Source organism: Urocitellus parryii, chromosome 7 (assembly GCF_045843805.1).
Source record: "Urocitellus parryii isolate mUroPar1 chromosome 7, mUroPar1.hap1, whole genome shotgun sequence".
In the NCBI taxonomy this organism is placed as follows: domain Eukaryota; kingdom Metazoa; phylum Chordata; class Mammalia; order Rodentia; family Sciuridae; genus Urocitellus; species Urocitellus parryii.
Genome location: NC_135537.1, coordinates 15017445 through 15039734, shown reverse-complemented (window position 1 = coordinate 15039734; position 22290 = coordinate 15017445). Strand labels below are relative to the sequence as shown.

Sequence of the window (22290 nt, the reverse complement as noted above, 5' to 3'; positions counted from 1 at the left end):
TTGGGTTGTTGTTGGTGATCACCAAATGCCTGACCTGATTGCCAGATTGCGTTACGTCAGATTGCATTAATGTTCCCATTCTCTATCCTTTTAATACAATTTTGCAGTGGCCCCCATGGTGGCCAGGAACATTTCCTTACTTCTTGTCCCTGAGTTCCTCTCATGCTTATGATTTGTTTTGGCCAATGGTGTGTTAGCAGACGAGGCACAGAGGGAGACTGGGGTGCTCCTGATGAATGGTTTTGTCCCCTTACACCTTTGCCTTGGCCATGATGCTGTTCACTAGGTACATGGTGATATACTTGGCCAGCCTGGCAGCTGACCCCAGGGGGGGAACAAGAAGTGCGTGGAGCAGAGATGAGCCACACCAGGCAAACCCATCTCAACCACCTGACCCTTGATTGCCTTGAAGTTCGTAAGAACATATGATCGTTTCTGTAGGACCCTGGGTTTCGGGGTGGCTGGTTATGCCATGACTTTGTAGCCTTAGAGAAAGCGAATTGACACCACGGCAGACATTGATAACATGGCTCTCTCTCCCACTGAGCCTCCCCCTGGCCTCAGATTCTCCCCTGCACAGCCATGCAGGCAGCCACTGTTAGTCGGTGGCAGGGGCAGGCCAGGTAAACCCCAGGAGGAGCCAGGACCTCTGGAGGCTGGCTGGGCCAGGGGCATTCATGCGGCCCCGGTACCTCTGCTTCCTTTCCTTTGTTCTGTCTGCACTTGTCCTCAGGGAGCCCGTGCCTTCTCCACAACTGCTCTTCAGCACTCACAGGGCGTCCGATTTAGTCTATTTGGCTCCTTTTCTTAGCATTTGTTCTGTGGGCTTTTTGCAACTTCAAAGAGCTTCTCACCCATATTCACTAATTAATTCATTACTCCTGTGAGTAAAACCTGCAGCGGTGAGAGGAGAATGTCATTAGCGAGAATACCAGAGGCTCATTATTTAAAAGAGGCTGCCCAAAGCCAGGTCCCTTCCACCAGAGCTGTTAACCCCTTCGCAGCTGACAGTGCCTCTGCAGCCAAGTGTGTACCAGGCAGTCGCCAAGCACCTACTGTGTGCCCAGTTACACTCGGAGCATCCAAATATCAGAAGTTGCAACCCCTGGCTTCTGTGGCCTCTAGACCTCTAGTCTGATGGGAACCCAGGCCTTGAAGTCATACAGACTTGAGTTTGAATCATGGCAATTTATAAACTATGTGATTTTGGGCTTAAGTAGTCCTCCAGCCTCAGTTTCCACATCTCTAGAATGGAATATTAATACCTCCTTAGGGGCTAAGTGGGGCAACCAACAGGGGCGGTCCAAGGGCTGGCACATGGCAAGCCCTCCAACAGCAGCTACTGCCCACCACCCAGACAGTGCCCTTGTGCCTCTCTGCTTTCCCGAGCTCAGCATAGCCACACAGGACACTGTGACAGAAGAGAGACCTGGCAGAGGGTAGATGTTTGGGGGATACTTTTCTAGGAGGCCTGAGATGAAGAATAGGAGACAGAGGAGATGGGAGGTTTGGAGAGAGAGGAGGGAACCCAGGAGATGCAGTGCGAGCCCACAGTGGCAGAGGGAGGGCTTCCGTGATGGTGGAGGAGGATGGTGGCAGGCAGCCTCGTCCTGTGCTGAGGAGAGACGGAGCAGACTACAGGCAGAAAACATGCATCCAATCACCCAAGAGTTACGGAGTACCTGGGGTGACAGTGAAAACAGCTAGCCCAGCCCGTGACCTTTGGGTCGCCTGTGCATTGTGGCTGGGGGCACGCTTTGCCTGGACTGTCCCCAGACAATGATTGAACACAGTGTGTGTGTGTGGGGCTACTCCTTTTGGAGGCAGGTCTTCCCTTTGGGACTCCCCATGGGCCTGGCCATAGCTTCCTTAGGCAGGCTCAGCCTCTCCCTGCCTTCCCTCCTTCCTTGAGGGCCTCCTGTTTGCGCAGCTCAGAGCTGCGTGACGGGCGCTCCCTGCCCTGCCCATTTTGCATTGGACAGGTGTATCTCCACTGCGTATCTAACTCCGTCTTGGCAATGGCTTCCTGGAAGATCCGAACCAACACCAACTAACACAGTGCCTACCAGGTGTCATGCAGAAGTACTGGGGTCTAAGGGCGACCCAGACACATCCTAACATCATGCAGCTAAGTGGTGACAGTGTTGGAGATGACAGAGAACAAGTGGGTCAACAGATAGATAAATAAATAAATAAATAAATAAATAAATAAACAAATAAATAAATAAATAAAGCAGGCTAGTTTTAGGCAGCAAAACTTGCTACCAAAATACCCAAAACAAAAAAACAAAACAAACAAACAAACAAACAAAACCCTATCAGGGAGGCTACTCTAGCTTGGGAGATGGAGAGGGCCTTTGAAATGTTAATGTTTGATTGGAGACCAGAAAGTTATGCATCAGCTATTTAAATAATAAAAGATAATAAAAGTTGGGGTGTTTGGTGGTTAATTTGATGTGTCAACTTGACTGAGCCCAAATACACGGTCCATTCTTGTTCTAGATGTGTTTCTGTGAAGGTGTTTTGGATGGGATTGAGGTTTTGATAGATGGACGTGGAGGAAGGCGGGTTGCCCTCTGTGGTGTGAAGACCACACGCAGCCTCTGAAGGTCTGAGCAGAGCCAGGCTGGCCTCCCCAGCCACACAGAATCCCAGGCTTTGACTTGAGCTGCCACACTGGGTCTTTCTGTTTTCCCAGCCTTCTGGCCCTTGGTCTCTAACTGGGCACTGGATCTTCCCGGGTCTTTAGCTTGCCAGTCTACCCTGTGGATTTGGGACTTCCAACCTCCATAGTCATAAGAAAGAATTCCCTGAAGTACAAATCTCTTTTTATTTACACACATACTCTACTAGCTCCGTTTCTCTGGGGAACCCTGACTGATATCAGGCTGGGGCGTGATGTAGGCGAGGGAGCAATAATGATGGAGGTGACACGGGAGATTTCAGGTTGGCAAGAAGTCTGGTGTGGCCCGAGCTGAGTGTGAGAGTGGGATGTGGCCAGACAAGGGGCCTGGTCAGAACAAGCCTGGAGACAGACATCTGAGTACCGCTGGTGACCTTTGAGAGAACTGTTCGTGCAGCAGTGAGAGCGAAAGCCGGGTTCCATGGGGTCAAGATCCAAGTGGGCGGAAGTTGGAGCTGGAGGTGTAGACAACTCTTACACAATGAAGAAAACCCATAGGAGGTTGATCCTTTTTTCTTCTTTTAATTTGGATTTTAATTATGTCCATCAATAGTGATGTGAGAACCAGGAGTTCTAAGGCTTGCACAGTATATCGAGGTGAAAGGATTTCAGCTTACTCAACTTGTAGTTCGGCATCACCCAAGATAATGTAAAGGCCTGCTATAGATTTTCCTGCAGACGAAGGCCAGTTTACTATATTCAATGCTGACTTCTCTGCCATCTTTCTGTAGCAATACTGATTTGCTGTCTGGAGTTTCCACTGTTCACCTACAACTGATTAGCATGGGCTGAACATGGAGTGGTCTACTTATTTCCAGGTGAATTCTCCACATTTTCCTGTTCTCCTTCCACATATCTTCTATACTATGTATCCTTGTAAGCCCCAGTCACATAACTTCTCCCCAGCGACCTGGGAAAACGCAGTGGCTTGTTGTGGGTCACAGACAGCAAATCTGGTGAATCCAGGGAGATACACAAGCTTCTTTATTTTTGAACCTCTAGTGAAAGGGAGCCCAACAAGGCCAGCCAAACCAGGAACACCAAGTCTTGGAACACACCCAGGAGGTGCATTTTGGAGCTCTCCATGGCTGTCTAGCCCCCAGTGAATCAAGCTTTGCATCTTGGGCTTAGCTGGCGAGTATGTTTCCTGACACCAACCTGTATACGGCCTGCCATGGTGGCGGACTGTGAGAAGCTTGACTCCTTGGCTCCTCCACAAATTCACCTTGACCCTCGGGAGCTGAGTGGAGTGAAAGCTCATCCGCTTTCATGGATTTTTTGGTGAGGCGTGTCCTTTTTTGGTGCTGCATAGATTCTGAAGGTGAGCAGGCCCAGGCCAGCCCCATGGCCCTCTGAATTACCTTGAACACGTCCCTGGCAGGGTGGCTCTGGCAGGGTCAGGAGGTTGATTTTTAAGGAAGAATCTTGCTCATGGGTATGGGCAGGCCAGTGAGAGAGTTTGGTATGGGAGAGAGAGGGAATGATTGGTTAGAGGGAGTCCCAGACCCAGCGGAGGTTTAGGGCATTGCAGTGGGTTACACGGATCCCCCAAATAAGCCCACATCTGAATACCCAGACCCTGTGAGTATGATGTGACTTGATGTGGAAGAAATTTCTTTGCAGATGTTATGAAGTGAAAGGTCTTGGGATGAGATCGTCTTGGATACTTGGTAGACCCCAAATCCAATGACAAGCATTCTCATAAAAGTTAGTTAGGAGAGAAGAGAGAGACATGGGGTAGCAACTTGGCCGGGGAGGGGAAGCTTAGACTGATATTCCCAAGGAAGCCAGGGACGGCTGGGAACCACTGGAGTCTCCAGGGGGAGTGGTCAGCAGGGCTGCAAAGAGGTCAAAGGGCTCCCGGCCTTTGGAACTCCAACAGAGCACAACCCTGTTGTCTTGCCTCTCGGGGAATGAGCACTGCCCAGGGAGACCTTGTTTTCTGTGAGCTCAGTTTCCTCTTTGATTGTTGGTTTTGAACCCTCTTCATGTTTCCCTCATAGAAAGCCCCATGGTGCAGACGGCGTGGCCCTGCAGACAGACTGACAGGCTTTGAAACCCAGCTTCTTGTCCCCTGCAGTGTGCTGCTCCCTGATCCAAAAAACAGTTTGGAACAGTTTGGTGAGTTCCAGGTCCTTAAGGAGACCTGAGCTTCTGACTTACATGGGACACAGCACTGCTGCTGGGACCTGGCGTGTGTTTGACAAAGGTCCTTTCGCTCACCTCTGTGGATCGTATCTGTCTTTGCACCCCGTAAGTGTTCCTTGATAGGAAAATCCACAAAGATTGGCTGAGTGTGTTGGTTGAGACTTTGATTTGCTGTGGAAGAATCCGTCTCGTAGTTGCTATATGTCAGACATTCATCACGGCACTAAATGACTTATTTACTTAATTCTCATGGAAGTTCCAAGACTTAGGCATTATTATCTTCATTTTACAGGTGAGAAGAAAGAAAGAGGGAAGTCACACTGACACCCACCTTGCATCTCTGTGCTCTATACCAGCCCAGGGAAGAGAGGTCCTGGGTACAGAGAGTTGGGCTTTGGGCCTCCTGCAGCCTCCACCCTCCTGCTCCAGCCCAGAGCCCAGCCCGGTCCTGGCTCCCTTCCTTTCCCAACCAGCGTTCCTCTGGGGTTTTCTTTCCCCGCAGTGGGTGTAGGGTTAAAGCACACGGCTGACACCTGGTCCCCTCATGGATCTTCGCGCATAACATTTAATCGCTGGTAATGACTGTGACCCCAGCGGCAGTCATCTGGTGAACTTCAAGTTGGCATTTCAATTAGCCGAGCAGATCGTGGGGCCTGGGCATTTCATATATTTGTGTGGAAGCGGAGCCTACAAGCAGCCAGCCAGGGGAATTATCACTCTCTGCTTCTTGGGGGGAATAAATAACCTCATTACAGCTTCTTTAGCTCTGGTGGAGAGAAGGGGAGAAACCTTGCCTCTTCCAGGGAGTCATCTGTATGGGGGGACCTCAGGGCCACACCAGGGGACAAGCAGGAGGGGCTCTCTTCCCTCTCCTGTCCCTCTCCTACCCCTCCCCTCCACCTGCCCCTCTCCGTCCCTCGTTCCCCCTCCTCTCCCCTTCTCATCCATTCCTCATTTCTCTCTTTCCTTTATTAAAGCCTTTGGTGGAATAATGGAACTTAATGTCCCCAGGCCTCACGAGCCCATGGGTGCAGGTAGGGTCGGGTTCACAGTTGAATGTAGGGTCTTGCAGCTTACACACCACACACACACCACACACACACCACACACACACACACACCAAGTTCTCTTTCAGGTCCTTGTGTCCCTGTGAGGTCGAGTCCTTTTCTTCCCCCAGTGTCCCCGGGAGTCCCCAGGGTCTCACAGGTCCCTCTGAGCCAGTTCTCCTGCGGTGCCTGCCACGTCCTGCCGACTCGGAGGGGTGACCTCCATGAACTCCATTTCTCTCTGGGCTCCCTGGGGCACCTCACTGTGGTCAGTACTGCTGGCCTCCTTGGTGGGAGGGGGGACCGCAGGAGCACCCCGTGCCCTGGGCCTGCTCAGCTCAGTCACCCTGGGCAGGAGCTCTCAGGTGTCAAAGCACCTCGTCATGGAAAGTTGGATGTGGTCCCCTAGTGCATGGAGGATTAGACCCCTCCTGTCCTCCAGGTACCCCTCTTTTCTCTCCTCTGCATATCTCTGTCTCTCACTGTCTCTCTTCCCTGCCCCCTGCCGTATTCCAAAATATGCCCAATAACCCAAACACCACATGACACTGAGCTCAGGCAGACGACCAGGCTCTACGGGGCTCAGCCAAGGCTCACTGCCACTTCAAGGACCATCACTAAAAATGGGGACTTATTTTTAATTTTTATGTCCCGACTCCATACTCCCTACTTTCAATAAGGGTCCCCAAACATGCATTTACCTGCTTATTGGATCTCAGCTGCTCTGCCTGGTGCCCACCATGATGGTCTGCAGGAGCCCACACACTGGTTGTTCACTTCTCCATCTTCCTACTTGGCTTCTTCCTGCAACTTCCTCTGCACAATCAGATGAAAAGGGAATAGGGCATTTGGGCAGAGAGACCTGGGCTTTGACTCAGCTTCACTGTCTGCAAGTTACCTGGACTTTTGCAGGTTGCTGAGACTCTGGGAACCTTGTCCTTCTCCTGAAAGAGGAGTAAAGGAAACGAAGACTCTAGAGTCCTTGGCTGCACGAGGGGTCCGATGCCTGCCAGCCTTCCTTTCCGCCGTGCAGTGGTCCTCAGCACACCTCTGTGAGGTCTCATTCAGTGTCCACTGTATTCAAAGGCTGGGTCTGCAGCAGCCGTCAGGGAGAGGCTGGGAGGTTGCTGGAGAGTCTTAGGAGCGGTGCCCACAACCACGCTAAGACCTCTGTTCCCAGACAGCACAGAAAGATGCAGCATCAGTGGGAAGGACAGGTGTGGACAAAGGGAGGGAACACGGAGGATAGCCACTGAGGGCCTCAAGGTGCCTGCCATCATTCCAAGTTACCAACCCAGAGCTTGAGGGGCCAAGCCCAATATGGACCAGAAGGCTGATCACGGTGTTGAGAATCTCAAGCAAGTCTAGTGGATGGTGGGCCAAGACCTGAAGAGGGTGGACGCAGACCACAGAGGAAGATGAAGGAAGAAGGAATGGTGGGTCGGTGGGCAGCACCAGGTGGGCTGGGGCCTCGTGGGCTGGACCCGTGGAGGCCCGGTCTTGGCCCTGGCATGGTGAGCTCACCTCTGACTACTGATTGGAAGGCATCCTGTTTTCTTTGACCTTCCTTGTGAGTCACATTTCCCTTCCTCAACAAATCGTGGGCAGTTCCCATAGTTTTTACAGTAAGAATTAGAAAATAAATAAAGATCCCCTTTAATTTGAGATTAAAAAGCTCCGGTCAATAAAAAGTCACACAAGTCTGATGGAGTCTGGAGTCATAATATGATTCTGGTACAGTCCAGCGTAGTCACTCACTCTCTGTCTTCTTATTAAAGTTCCCCTCCGCACTTCAGGATAGCTTGTCCCCAGGAGACCGAGGCTGGTCACCAGGAGACTTCGCCTCCGTTTTATTTCCTCCCTGGGGACTAGCTCCTGTTCTTGGTCCCTCCATATTCAGCCAGCTGGGAGAGGGCGCGTGGAGGAAGGGCTCCTAACATGGTGTTCTCCCGTGGCCTCTGCAGGGTGGCTGGCTCCTTCTCTCATGGGGAGCTTTTCTGAGTTCCTTATGAAGCCTTGCCAGGAGTCTCCTGCAGTGTCCCCTCGACACAGATGCTGGTCTTCTCAGAACACAATATATTGTCATGAAATTTAAAAAAATCAGCCCCTTTACTCTTCAGCTTCAGTCCTTATGGACAGTAGAAACTGTTGGTCAGAGAACACCCAAGAACACAGTGGAGGCTATATGTCCTGTGTCTACATGTCCTGTGGAGACGATCTGGTACCTGCTGCTAGGATGTGACAGTACTTGTCAATTACTGTTTTTTTTCCCCCTCAACTTTTGGTGACTTTGTTGAAAATCCAAAATAACATGAAACAGCACATTTTACTTTCTTGTCCCCATGGGCTCTCCCCATCTGGACATACTTCGTCCATGAAGGTCTCTGGTCATCCCAGTCTACGCTGATCCTTTCATTATATGCACACTTTGCAACCACCTGATTGGTTGCCCAATACCGTGGGTTATTTCTTGCCTTCAATATGAGACTTGGCCCAACATGGGCACTCAGGAAATACTTTTATAATTGACTTAACACTTGGTCTCTAGTAATTCCCTGTATGCTTCTGGCTTCTCACTGAGCTTGGAAGTTTCTCTGGGAGCAATCTAGGTTTTCTGTATCTTCAGAAATCACTATGACTGGTCTAGGAATGTAGTTCAGTGGTAGAGGGCACACCTAGAAATCACCAGGACCCTCAGTTGGAGCTGGCCCTGATGTGCTACCCAACAACTAGGTCTTAAAGGATTGATGAGTTTATTCATTCAATCAGCAAACGCTTACTGAGGTCCTACTCTGTTCTAGGTGGTTGGCCAGGCATGCTGATATAGCAGATAAGCAAAAGAACAACAAAATAAAACCTGGCTTCTGCTTTCCTTTTGTCCTTGGCCTTGTGAAGAGATGCCAAACAGAATCCTTTCCATCAGTTTAAATGCTTTTTTCAAAATATAACGATAAATACCTGAATGCCTAAAATCGGCTTAAACCAGAAAGGGGTTATTATTTCATATAACAATAGGTAGGATGATGATTTTAGGATTTTGATGATAGCTTCTCCTCAGAGTTACAAGATGACAGCATCAGCTCCAGGCATCACATTTTCACCTTCCCGTATTCACAGGTAGAAAATAAGCAGTCCATGCATTACTTACTTTTAAGAGTGATAAAAATGGGTACAGGATCCCTCTAGTGATTCTTTAGTAATATTGACGGGGGCTATGTCATGTGTTCATATATGTTCATGCCTAAACCAAACCAGTGGCAAGGAGAATAGAGTTAATGTGATTCACTTAGATGTGTCAATGTTGGGGACTGGGGAGCAACCATGAATCAGACAGCCCCCAATTCCTGAAGCAAAACTGAGATTTCCTCATCCAGAAAGACCTTGTGGGTGATAGCGGGGGAAACCCTGGCCGCATGTCTCTGATATCATCAAAACCGTTTCACATAAGTCGCCCATTGATTCCCACCAAAGCAGGTTCTGCCATTTCCATTCTTTAGGAAATGAGTTCAAAGAGTCAACCCTGGGGTGCAGATGAAATTTAAGTTGACTAGGGCAAGATTCTCTCTCCTCTTTAACCCTAATTTTTGAAATGCCAGCCTTCTCAACACTCACTAGCCATTGACTTTTAATAGGAAGGAATGGCTTTAAGACTCAGCAGACCTGGGTTCAAATCCCTGCTCGGGCACTTACTAACTGTGACCTTGGGAATCTCCTAAACCTCTCTGGCTGCCAGTTTTCTCATCTATAAAACACAAATGGTAAGTCCTGCTTCAAACAGCTGTCAGAGGACAGGAGGGCGGATGTGGACCAGGCTTACACGGTGGAAGCTCAGGAATGGTAGGCATCAGATATTCCTTCCCAAATCCCGTGGGTCACGGCTGGCTGGGCCCGCAGTCTGCTGTTCTTGCTTCCTTTTTTCTTCTCTTCCCCCATTCTTTCCCCCATTCTTTCCTGGGACGGTGTTCCTTCTCCACCTATTTTCTGATGACTGTCTTTAGTTATTAATTTTAAGCACAAACGCCTCCCTTCCACTGTCAGCCTTGTGATTTGGGGCTGGGATTCTGCAGCCCACCTTCCAGGCTGGGGAAGGAGGAGACTCTGGCTCCTCGCGCGGCTTCCCGGGGCTTCCCGTGGGGCTTGGCTCGCTCCCCTGCTCCGGGTGCAGCAGCTCCCTCTGGCGGCCGCAGTAGAATGCAGCTTGCAGTCTCCAGCGCTTCCAGCACCGGTGCCATGGCATCAGGAGGATTTGGGATCTGGGTCCTCAGCTCCAGAGCTCTTCTCTGGGCTCAGAGACACCCGCATGCTCCTAGCTGTGAACCCTCTGCAGAGGTCTGAGTCTCAGCTTCACCTGAGTTGTGATCATTTCAACCTTTGTCCTATCTGGTTACTTGGAATCCTCTTTAAAAAAAAAAATTAAAGTTATCAATTTGACTTAAGAACTATTTTGCACTTTCTTTTTTTTCTTTTTTCTTTTTTTTTTAGACCTGATAGATTGGCTGTGTTTATTTCATCATAAGACAACATACGAGTTACACTAAAGTTTTGTAGTTCTTTTTGTTTAAACGGCAAGTGTGCCTTCTCTCTCCAGACTGGGCCCGACTTCTGCAGGTGCCTCCCATGGGGCAGGCACTGTTCAGGCCCCAGGGAGAAAGCAGCAATGAAGCAGGAGACTCACACCTCATGGAGCTTGTATTCTGTCAGGTGAAACCGAAGAGAAGCACAAACGTGAAGAAAACATGGTCTGTCAGTGGCATGTGCCACAGTGGCAAGTGCCACATTGAAGAACTTTAGGGGAAGGCATGGGGACACTGGCTGGGGTTTGCCTTTTAAGCTGTAAAGTTTACACAATACAATTCATCATACGTAAACACACACACACACACACACACACACTTCATGGCTCAAAATAGCAGAATTTTTTTTGTTTGTTTCATTCATAACACAGATTTCTTGGGCATCTTGGGGTTTTGTGAAACCAAAGAAAGTATAGAATTAGTAGGGCTCTAAATGCAGGTCATACTGGAAAAAAAAGTAGGGTTATAGTTGGGTGGCTGATGAGAGAGGTGAGAGAGAGAGAGAGAGAGAGAGAGAGAGAGAGAGAGAGAGAGAGAGAGAGATATTTTCCTCTGAACTGGCAGCATATTAGTGGAACTCAGCCATCTTCCTTAAGACAGATTCTGAGATTCATTTTCAACCACAAATATGATGGCCCAGAACAGGAATCCATCTTTCAAATAAAAATGCTTAGAATTTTCTTCCTCATTTCACAATTCTCAAAGGAACCCAACCAAATTCGTCTGCACATATTCATTTACTTTCCCCAGCACTAAGGAGACTTCTTGGACTGGAGAATCCCACTGCTGGGGTTTTCATCAGGACAATTTGCTGGGAGAAGCAGCCTTTTGCTTTCCGGTCTCATGGATCAGAGTTCTGCAGGAATACCTGAGCATGGGCACGGGGACAGAAGGGCATGGGCATGGGGACAGAAGGGCATGGGCATGGGTCATACTTACTCCACGAGCCTGGGGAGAGGGAACAGCACTTGCATCTCAATGACCAGCCTGATTGCTTGCTGACAGGTTTTGTAGCAACTTTTTTTTTTTTTTTTTTTTTTTTTTAAATCATACTTTTTCTCAAACCTAGAAAAATCTGGATTCAAACGGAGACTTCTCTTTACCTTGCAGAACGATCTTTTGTGTCGATTGAAACTCTCGGTGATGAAACTGGAAGTGAAATTGCTGGTGGGGTCGCCAATGCCTCGGGGTGGGTGTCCTTGCTGCAGGTTCACAGAGGACATTCGCTCCTGTCCTGGTTGAGGAGAGGCCACGGGATTTTCCTCTTTGACTTTCTGAAAATATCCTTGGGCTGCAAAAAAAATGCTTTGATTATTACCGAGGAGGAGAAATGGCTCTGTCTTTTCTTTCCTAGTTACAGTTCCTTAGGCACCAATTCAGATTTGAAGTTTATTTTATTACTGTTGTGGAGGGACCAATTAGAGTCTAAGTCATTCCCACAGCTGGCATGCCCAGATGTCAGGTAAGGTGGTGGGGCAGGCAGCGGCCGCAGGATATAGAATGCTGTTGAGTGCTTGGTTTGTGCCTGGAACCGTGCTAGGGGCTTTATGTGCCTTTATCTCATTTAACCCACACCACCACTCTATGAAATGGATAATAATATATTATTCTCTTGACCATACTTGAGAGGGCCTGAGGACTTAGAGATAATGTTCTACTTAGTTTGGTTGCTATAACAAAATGCCGAAGGCTGGGTGATTTATAAGTAACAGAAATTTATTTCTCAAAGGTCTGAAGGCTGAGAAGTCCAAGATCAAGGAAGGTACCAGCAGACTTGAGGTCTGATGAAGGCCATTTCTTGGTCTATAGATGTTGTCTTGTCACTGTGTCCTCACACAGTAAAGGAGCAAAGCCGATTTCTGGGGCCTCTTTTTCAGGACCCTAATCCCATTCAGGTAGGCTCTGCCATTATAATCTAATCACCTCTCCCAAGTGCCAACTCCCAGTGCCATCAGCTGGGGGGTGGTTAGGATTTCAACCAACTAATGCCAAAGGATGAAACTAACCTTCAGATCAGAGCAGGTATTAACCATGTTAGGGGAGGCAGTTAGCAAGGGTTAGAAGTGGGACTCCAACCCAGGTCCCGTTGGCAAAGATTTACAAGGGATATTTACATGAGGGTTGAGACAAAACCACTTCATATCCATTTTACTCAATATTGAAGGAGGACTAGTGTGAGAAAAAAGGTATCTTTGCTTTGTATTTGTGAGACTAACCAGATAAAATCCAATCTAAACTTACTACTGAGTAGCCCTATTAGGGCAGGTATTATCCTAAGTGTTTTTAAATATCGGATCTTATTTCATTTTCTCAGTACTTTGCAGGCTAGAGATCAACATCCCCATTTTACAGGTAGGGTCACTGAAGTTAATCTTGCATAAATCCTGCACTATCTGCTTAGCTCCAGTCTTCTTGAAACCAAGTCCAAGGTTTTAAAGGCGAATCTCTTCTATGAGATCATAAGGCTACTGCTCTGGCTATCTATTGCTGGGAATGAATTTGCTTCAAAATTAAGTGACATAAAATAAAAACTGTGGTACTGTGCTCACCCATTTTTTTGGCTAGGAGCACATAGCAAGGATAGCTCCCTGATGCATGGAGGGAACTTGGATGGAACAGCACCCACTGCTGGTGATGTTGGATTGGTCCACTGAAGGTGACCACACGGGGCTGGGTTGTCAGATCTTCTCCATATCAGTTCTTTGGGGACTGGAATGTTCGTCTTTACTCTCGGGCCTGGTCTTGGGTTGATGAGGCTGTGCAATTGCAAATGTCCAGGCAATCTCTCTCTCCACATGACCTGTGCACATGGACAGGTTGAGTTCACTTACACCATGATGATCTCAGGGCAGAAGTATTCTTACATGGATGCTGGCTAACAAACTGGGATTCTCAGTCTTGGTACTTTTGACTTATTGGGTTGGACCTTTCTTTATTTGGAATGAGGTATCCTGTTGAATGTAGGATGTTTGGTAGCATCCCTGGACTCTATCCACACCAAAGTATCTCCAACACTGTGAAATAGCACACCAGGACAAATCCTCCCCCTTCCCAAGGAGAATGCAGGGTGAGAATTCCAAGAAGTTCTTAAGAAGATCTGCAGCTTCTGCAAGAACTCAGAAAGTCTCCAAGCCCCGCTTAATTTCAAGGACGAAGAAAAGTGGACTTCACATTTTGATGGAGGAAGTAGCAAAAGAGTTTGCCACCATCATTTTTTTTAATTGTGATAAATGTATATAGTGTAAATTTAACCATTTCTAAGGGTACAGTTTGGTGGATTTAAGTACATTATGCTGTTGCATCAGCTATCTCAGGAACTCTTCAAATTTCCCCCAGTGAAACTCTTTACTCATTAAACAGTAACTCCTCCTTCCCCCCATCTCAACCCCTGCCAGCTATCACTCCACTTTCTGTCTTTGTGAATTTGACTCTTTAGAGCTCTCACGTACGTGGAATCAAATAGTATTCATCCTTTTGCACCTGAATTATTTCACCCAGCTTAATGTTTTAAGGTTCACCCACACTACAGCGTGTGCCAGAGTTTCTTCTTGGGGTAGAAGAGTGTTGCAGACATCTTTAATCGACCACAGCTATCCAATTTCAAACTTTGATTGGCCTATAGTGAGAGACAATAATTCTAGTTTGATTTAGAAATTTCTCTTGGAAATGTCTGTCCCAGCTTAAAGTTTAGGTTTGTGCTTAATCAGTCATTTAATTGCAGTTCAAGCAGACCTGATAAATGGTACTTGGACTTCGTGTGATATAAATATGTAATTGGATGTCTCCAGACATAGGGCTTTGTGGTCCTGGAGGAAAATGGGGAACCCACATTTGAAATAATATGATTCCTGGGTTTACTATCTAGTAAAAGCTGGGGAATGCTGTGGTCTGAATGTTCCCTCTCCGATTTCATAGGTTGAAATCTAACACTGTTTTAGTCTGCTTTTGCATTGAGGTGACTAAAATATCCAACCGGAACAACTTAGAGGAGGAAAAGCTTATTTGGGGCTCGCTGTCTCAGGGGTCTCAGTCCACAGAGGGCCGTGGCTCTGGGACCAAGTTGAGATGCAAATCACAGGGAAGGGGCCCGGGGAGGAAAGCTGCTCCGCTGGTGGCAGGGTCAGGAAGCAGAGAGAGAAAGAGGGTGAAGGGCCCCGGGGAAGGCCAACTGTTCAGGGCACAGCCCCAGGGACCCGCCTCCTCCAGGCACACCCCAGCTGCCCACAGTTACCGGCCAGTCATTCAGAGTAGGATGGACTGATCAGGGTATGGCCCTCGCACTCCAACCACGTCACCTCTGAGAACTCCTAGGGTAACGGAGGCTTTTGGGGGGACCCCTGACGTCCAAACCATAACAGATCCCCAAGGTCATGACATTAAGAGGTGGGGCCTTTGGGATGGGACTAGGTTTGGAGGGTGGAACCTTCACGAATGGGGCTCTTCATGAGAGAGGCCTGAAGATGCTCACTCCTCTCTTGCCTTCCACTAGGTGAGGAAAAACAGAGGCGCCCCCCACCCCCATGAGGAAGGGCCGCAGCAGATACTGAACTTGTCAGGCTTGATCTAGGGTTCTCCGTGTCCAGAATCTGGAGCCACAAGTTTTGATTTATAAGTCACCAATCTCAGATATGGTGTTGTAGAAGTCCAAGTAGATAAGACGGGGGCCCAGGAGGGAAGACAGAGTGACCAGACCCTGGAGTAAGCTGAAGGCCCCGAGCAGCCTGAGGTCAGTGTGGAGATGATCTGGTCTCAAGGACTTGCTCTACCAATCATAATAGTAATTAGTCTACATGTAGTTCCTTTTAGCATTTGAGAACTTACTCCCTATTTGATCTAGATGCTAACCAGAGCACTGTAGGTTAGAATGGGCCATGCTCTTTCTAGTTTACAGGAACCAAGTCACACATGGATACAGGGACATGCCTCAGTAGATAGAAATAGTGAGTGGCTAAACCAGACCAGACCCCAGCCCTCTCAACCTGCAACCTTTCTAACCCCACCCAGCTACACTTGGCTTTGCATGACCAGCTGTTGGAACCCTGGGCATGGTCTCCTAGGTGGCTCAGAGAGCTTAGATTTGCTTAGACTTGAACTTCTGTCCAGGGCCCGTGCTGTGCCAGGCTTTATCACATTGAACAGTGCGGGAGAGGACAGTGAAATGAACCATCCTTTTATGGTGGTACTGAGAACTAAAACCTCATAACCTTCCCAGTTATTTTTATTTTATTTTGACACAGGCTCTCACTAAGTTACCCAGGCTGGCCTTCAACTTGCAATCCTCCTCCCTCAGCCTCCAGAGTAGCTTAGATTACGGGGTACACACCATTGTGCTTGGCTTATCACACACTATTCTGGGCACTTTGTAGGTGTGAAGACTTTTACAAATTTCTAAAGAATCCTACAAAGGTAATTTTATAGCTAGTGGCATTAGGATCTTCTAGGTCAAGAGATGAGTCCACCTTAGAGTAGTAAAGCTCTTAGTGGGATGGGACCCTATTGTGTCAGCATCCTGACAATGTTCAAGCCCTGTCCCTTTCCTGCTATGCCCGGCGTCTGTCTTATTCTGCTTCTTTGAAAGTCAGGCCTCTCTCCTTGGCTTCTCTTCCCAGGCTGCCTAATAACGTCTGGGAGCTTGGGAACAGCTTTCTCTAATATTTAAACCATGCCCACCATAGTCACCAAGCAATCACAGCGGGTGTCTTTGCAGAGGGCGAGCGAGGCTGGCGACTTGGGAAGACGGACGTGATATCTTGAGGGCACGTGTTTCTGTGAAATTCTCCTGCCTCCTGTGGATCTCCCCAGGTTGCAGATGGACAGAGGCCATGTGTGAGGTGGTTGCTGATGTCCCCATGTGCAGCATCTGAGCCGGGGAGTGACGGGGCGAGAGTTACTTCTGGTCATCTGTCAAGCAAGACTGCCACTGGGTCATAAAGAGTGAAAGTCTGATATCTCTCCACATCCACTGCTAAATAGCATGCTTTATCCAGATCATTTAAAACCTTTAAGTCTTTATTGGAAAACAGGGTCAACTTGATACTATGGATCACCGAGACTCTGCTTTGAATGCCTCTGGGAGACTGCCAGGAGGCTCCTGTACATCTGCCCCAGGAATTGTGACTCAGTAGACCCCTGACTTCGAGGAGGCTTTTCAGAGGCATTGGGTAAGTGGCTGCCAGAGCTGTGATTTGCTAACAGCTGGAACTGTGCATTACAGGTGTGGAGAGTGGAGCACACAGAATGGTCTCTGTTCTAACCCTCATTATTTCAGTGACTCAAATGGTCCAATCTCAGTTAAAGCTCATATTGGAGGACACAGCACCCTCACGGCTAAAAAAAACCTCAAAGGAAAAATAATGAAGAGCTCATTTTCATCCTCCATGTGGCTGGCTTAGAGAACATTAGAAAGGAGAGTCCATCTCACTCTCTGAGATCCCGAGTAATGTCCCCCCATCCCACTGAGCCTTTGCCTAATTATTCCATCTTACACGCTTCTCTCCCCTCTCTGAATCCCTTCAGCACTTTTATTTCTACATCTCCTGTGTGCGACAAGCAGGCGGATGGCTTGGCTGCAGGGCCAAGTCTCCTATTCATTCATTCAACTAGTGATTCCTAAGTCCATGCCACATGCCAGGTGCTGTTCTCATTGCTGAGGATGTAGCCATGAATAAAACCCTTTCTGAATGGAACACAAATTCTGATGTGGAAAAACAGATGACAAACAAATGAATATGCTGCATATTAGACGGTGACAAGAGTCATAGAAAATTCAGCAGAAAAGCAGATGGAGTGCCAGTTGGAAGAGAGTTGCAATTTTAAGTAAGGTGGTCTGAGAAGACCTTATTGAGAAAGTGACATAAGAGCAAAAACCTAAAGTAGGCCAGGGAGAGAAGAATGTGACTATCCGAGGCAAAGAGTGTTCCAAATGGAAAAAAGCAAATGCAAAGGTCCTGAGGCTGAAATCAGCCATGAGTGCGAGGCCCATCCTCTCCATCAAATCCTGGAGGTTATATAACTTAGTTATATATCTTAGGCTGGGGATGTGACTCAGTGGTTGAACATCCCTGGGATCAGTCCCTGGTACATCCCCCGACACTGAAAAACAAAACAAAACAAAACAATTCTGGACGTGAGGGTTGGAGCTATGGTGATATGGTGACATCTTATGACCACAAAGGAACAGGCTGTGTGAGGACGGCCGAGAGGATCAGGGAAGCATCTGAGTCCTCCCCGCCCACCAAATCTTTTTGTTTATTAAGATAGAGATATATACGTTCTTCTTCAGAAACATTTCATCAAAGCACAATGGTAAGTACAAACTTCCAGAGATTGGGTTGCATTTATGTGATATATTGAGTGAAATAAATACCTAGTATGATGTGTTATCCCAAATCCATAAGAATCCCACTGCCCAAGGCTCATGAAACCTCTTACACAAGGTTTTCCTTACTGGGAAAACTTTACCACCCTGCATCTCCATTCTCTTCACTGTAAAACAGGGATAATCAAAAACAACCCTCATAGTATTGGGTCTATGTAAATCAATAGATTTAAAACCTGTAGAAGAAGCTCTCACAGATGAGACACCCTATATTTTATGTCATTATTGTTACTATGACAACTACAATAATCCAATTCAAACCCCTAACATGAATCAAGGCGCTGATAGGGTGATTTCTTAAATGGTATGATGAATTCCAATGTCATTCATGTGTAAGTAGAATTTTTCAGACATATATTTATTAGTGTAGTATAGTAATACATAATATTGGGGTTCATTTTGATGTAATCATACAAGCATGCAATATAATTGCTCCGATTCAGTCCCTAGCAATTTCCCCTTCCCTCCTTTCCTCCCACCTGTGTTTCCTCTCCTCTATTCTACTGGTCTTCCTTCTATTTATTCATAGCTTTTTTTTTAAAAAAAATTAGTGCTTTATAGAGATACATAGAGGTGAAACTCACGGTGACATCTTCATACACGTGCCTAGGGCAGTTTGGTAGACTCCACTCCATAATTCCTCCCTTTCTTGTGCTTCCCTCCCCACCAATCCCCTTTCTCTGCTCCACTGATGTCTCTTCTTCTTTCATAGACGATTCCCCTCCCCCACTTCATCCTTCCTGATTTTGATCAGCTTCTGTATATGAGAGAAGACATTGGGCTCCTTGGTTCTTCTTAATGCCGCCACTGAGTTTATCAATTATGGAGTCACCTCCCTTTTGATTTCTCATATCATTATGACTTTCCTCGTGGTTTCAGCCAGTTGCGCTGGGGTTTCTCTTTTTCGAGCCTGAAGGCACTCAGTTTTGTTTGTGTTATGGTGGATCGTAAATGAATTAGCCTGTATAGAACATTTCACGCACTGCTTGGCATTTAGTGAAGAATCAATAAAGGTTCGTTTTAATAAAAATATGACTAGGTCCATTATAGCTGTCACTGAGGATGGCCTGAGGTGTGATTCATGTTTCACTTAGTTCTCCAGAAGTTCTGACAAGAAATCAAAATAAAGGCAATGGGGCCAGTTCCTCGGGACAGCAGAGCTGGTAGCTTTTCCTATATTTATGATAATTTCCTTAGGCGACATTCCCAGAAGATATAAAACTGGGCACCAGCATTTCAAATTCTCTCCACAATAATTTCTAAATCGCTGTCTCAAATGGTTGTAGCATTTTTTACTACAACCAGAAAATATGGGCCAGGTCTTCTTTTGCTTCATGTTGGCCAGTATTCTGGAATTATTATTTAAAATACTTTTCTTTTCTGGTAGGAAGAATGTGAAATCTGTCCACATCTCTTTGGCTAGTAGAAACCTTTAGAAAAATCTTATGTAAGGCATCAAATATCTTCTGGGACTGGCTGAGTTTCTGAAGCAATTATCCAAACGGGCTCTAGGAGTCTGGGATGGGAGGTTCTCTGTAGCCCTAGAAATTTACAGCTGTCTGCTGGTTGGAAATAATTAAAGGGACTGACATTATTTGCTTTTGTATTCTCTCGGGTCACGTAGCATTTCCTGGTTATGTTCCGCCTGAACTTTTTGAGTCCTCTTCCTCAATGGGAGTAGAAAAAGGGTAGCCAACACCATGAATAGCATTTGATTACCAGAGCTGCCCCTAAGGCTGTAGGAATCCCAGGGAGGTATGTATGTATATTGCTCGTGTAGACACGGCTTCTGTCCACATGAGCAATTTGAGTCAACTCTAATCAATATTTCAGAACTATTTTGATGTCCAAATCTTGCATGCCTTTTGCAAAAGAAATGGAAGGAAATCCTTGTCAGTCCACTTGTCAGGTACTGGGTCTAGCCTGGAGCTTCTAGACAATTCAGTAGGTACAAAGCCCACAACTCTGTTGGACATCTGGTCAACCACATAGTAAGGGAAGGGGGAAAAAAAAAGAAGTTGAGAGCCAACCCCAAAGGGAGAAACAGAACTTGAAGTCTGTTCTGGTTCAGACTTGGTGTACCTTGCCCAATAATGTTGCTTGTTCAAGACCCATGTGAGGCCCTGGAAGTGTCTTTAGAAAATGAGAAATGTGGCTACCTAACTCATGGGGTTCCCTTTGCCTGATCCTAAGGGTACCAATTGCTATCACTACTTACATAGCCCATTACAATTGTGCTTTTCACATGTACCAGGTCCCATGCTAAATGCCTTACAGTGAGGGGTATACAACTATTATCAGATTTTATGGATGCAAGTGGCACGTTCATGCGAACTGTCTGGCTTGCTCAGGTGGTCTGGGGTGGTCTGTGCTCTAACCAACTCTGCTAAAGTTCTGTGCTTCAGACAGAAGTCCCCCTAGGCTCTTTGTCTTTATCTCGATTTCCCCCTTCCACTTGCCCTTTAAACTCTTACTTGCAGAAATTTCTCTTACCTGTTTTTTTTCCCCATTAGGGGTCTGATTTGCATCAATATTCAACACTATCTAACTCATTGATGACCTCTAAAGTAGTCCCTTTCTTTAACAGCATTTTGTCTTACAAATATCTTTGCACATTCAAAAGAACCTTTTCAAACATTTAATTATGGTTGTAGCATGTGTCATTGCAGTGGGCTGACTCTGAAAATGGCATGAACAGCAGGCTCTCTCTCAGCCACAGAGGACTGCTTTCCCTCAGCACAGGTCTGTTTAGCACTTTGGTTTTTGAATAGCTGCCCCAAGAGCTTTGAAAAATGTTTTTTTTTTTTTAAACCCTCCATTATTTTTCCTAGGGAAATGTCAAACGAACATATAATTTCCAAAGAAGCATCTCTACATTAAAACACAATGTAATTTTCATTGTGGATCTCTTCCATGACTCCAGATCTTATTACAAGATATTCATTCATACCTTTTCCTGCTGGGATATACAACGATGACAGATAAATGGCAAAATGGAGAAAAAAATGAAGATTGAAGTTATTTCTAAATATTGCATTTCTTAACATTTTAAGATGATGTTTAGTTGTGCTGAGTCGTCTCCTTCACATCCCCACAAAACATAATTGGAACTGTAGCCAGCAAGTAAAATTTGACTATATAAGATTGCATATCATTTTGGTGTATGATTTGCAAATATATGGAAATAATTGGACTGTTAGTCCATCATTGGCCAGATGAGTTTGCATTATATAAGGATCAGTAAAAAATTTGTCATTTTCTCATGAAAGGAAACTCATTTTCTTTGCTTTGCATTGCTAAAGATGGTGTGTAAGGGAGCGGAGAGCTTGGCATTCAGCCACAGAGCCTGTGGTTTGAATATTTTAGATCTATCAATGGGATTCTTTTTGGCATCTTATCAGGACACAATGAATTTGATTTTGGAGAGGCAGGAGATCCCACACACTGTTTTTCTTGCAACAGAAACATCTATTGTGTGACCCAGTGAGCCAGTTTGAATTCTTCTAGCTCATGGTTCTATCTTCAATTGTCAAACATTTATATTTCCTCCAACTTTTGACATTTCCATTTTATGTGATTGTATGGAAAGGGAATTGTGGTACCTAAGATTTAATTTAAAGCCTGTTTATTGTAATAAGCAGACACTGCGAGGGCTACTAGTCTGAATCTCTGAGGATGGAAATGGCTGAATTTGGAAAAACATAAACACAAAGATTCGGGGGGGGGATGCAATATACCAGGAGAATTGGCTTCAGGAGGGAGAGGACCTCCACAGATAAAGGGAATTCATGTGTTATTATAATACAGCTGCAGTACTATTAGGTAAAAGAATGAAAACTATTTTTTTTTTAAACCTGGTGCCGGGTGCAAAATCAGGAACAATGCATACAAAATACAGAGGAAATAGATTTCTTTAATCCAAAAAGTTTCCTATCAATTCCATGTGTCCCACGGTGGAACAGGCTGCCTCAAGGGAGGTTTGTAGTCAGGGCCACCATCCACAATAACCACATATGGTAGGTAATGTGGTGACATTTAATTGGCAAGACATCTGAGTCTAAGATAGGCTAAGATGTCAGTTTATAGTCACATAAAGAGTGGGTGTTGAATTTGGAAGCCCCTCTGTCTGACTCCAAACCCTTTACTTTCTCCACTATGCCAACCTGTTCTCCTATAATTCCAGGGAGGTCTTTATTTTGGGAAGACAGACCGAGATAGGTGGACAGGGGAGACTTATGCCATGAGTAGAAGTTTAAGCAAAATGATCTCTCAGGTAACCTCTACTTCCAAGGTTAATGATTCTATGATCTATGGCTCTGGCCGTCTCTTTACTGAGATAAGTTAGAAAGGGGGAGGTGCATATTTAAATACTGGTTCAGAGAACTTCACCTTTTTTAGTTACTCCCCTGAGCTGGTTCCTCCTTCCTCGAAGCTCCCACACCTTCAGCACTTAGCACAGGA

At 46.4% G+C, this 22290-nt stretch overlaps 1 pseudogene; it reads right to left on the bottom strand.

The window, feature by feature from the left end:
• Nucleotides 1-3542: 3542 nt before the first annotated feature.
• Nucleotides 3543-3944, bottom strand: LOC113196143 (MICOS complex subunit MIC26 pseudogene; annotated as a pseudogene).
• Between the last annotated feature and the right edge of the window lie 18346 nt (nt 3945-22290).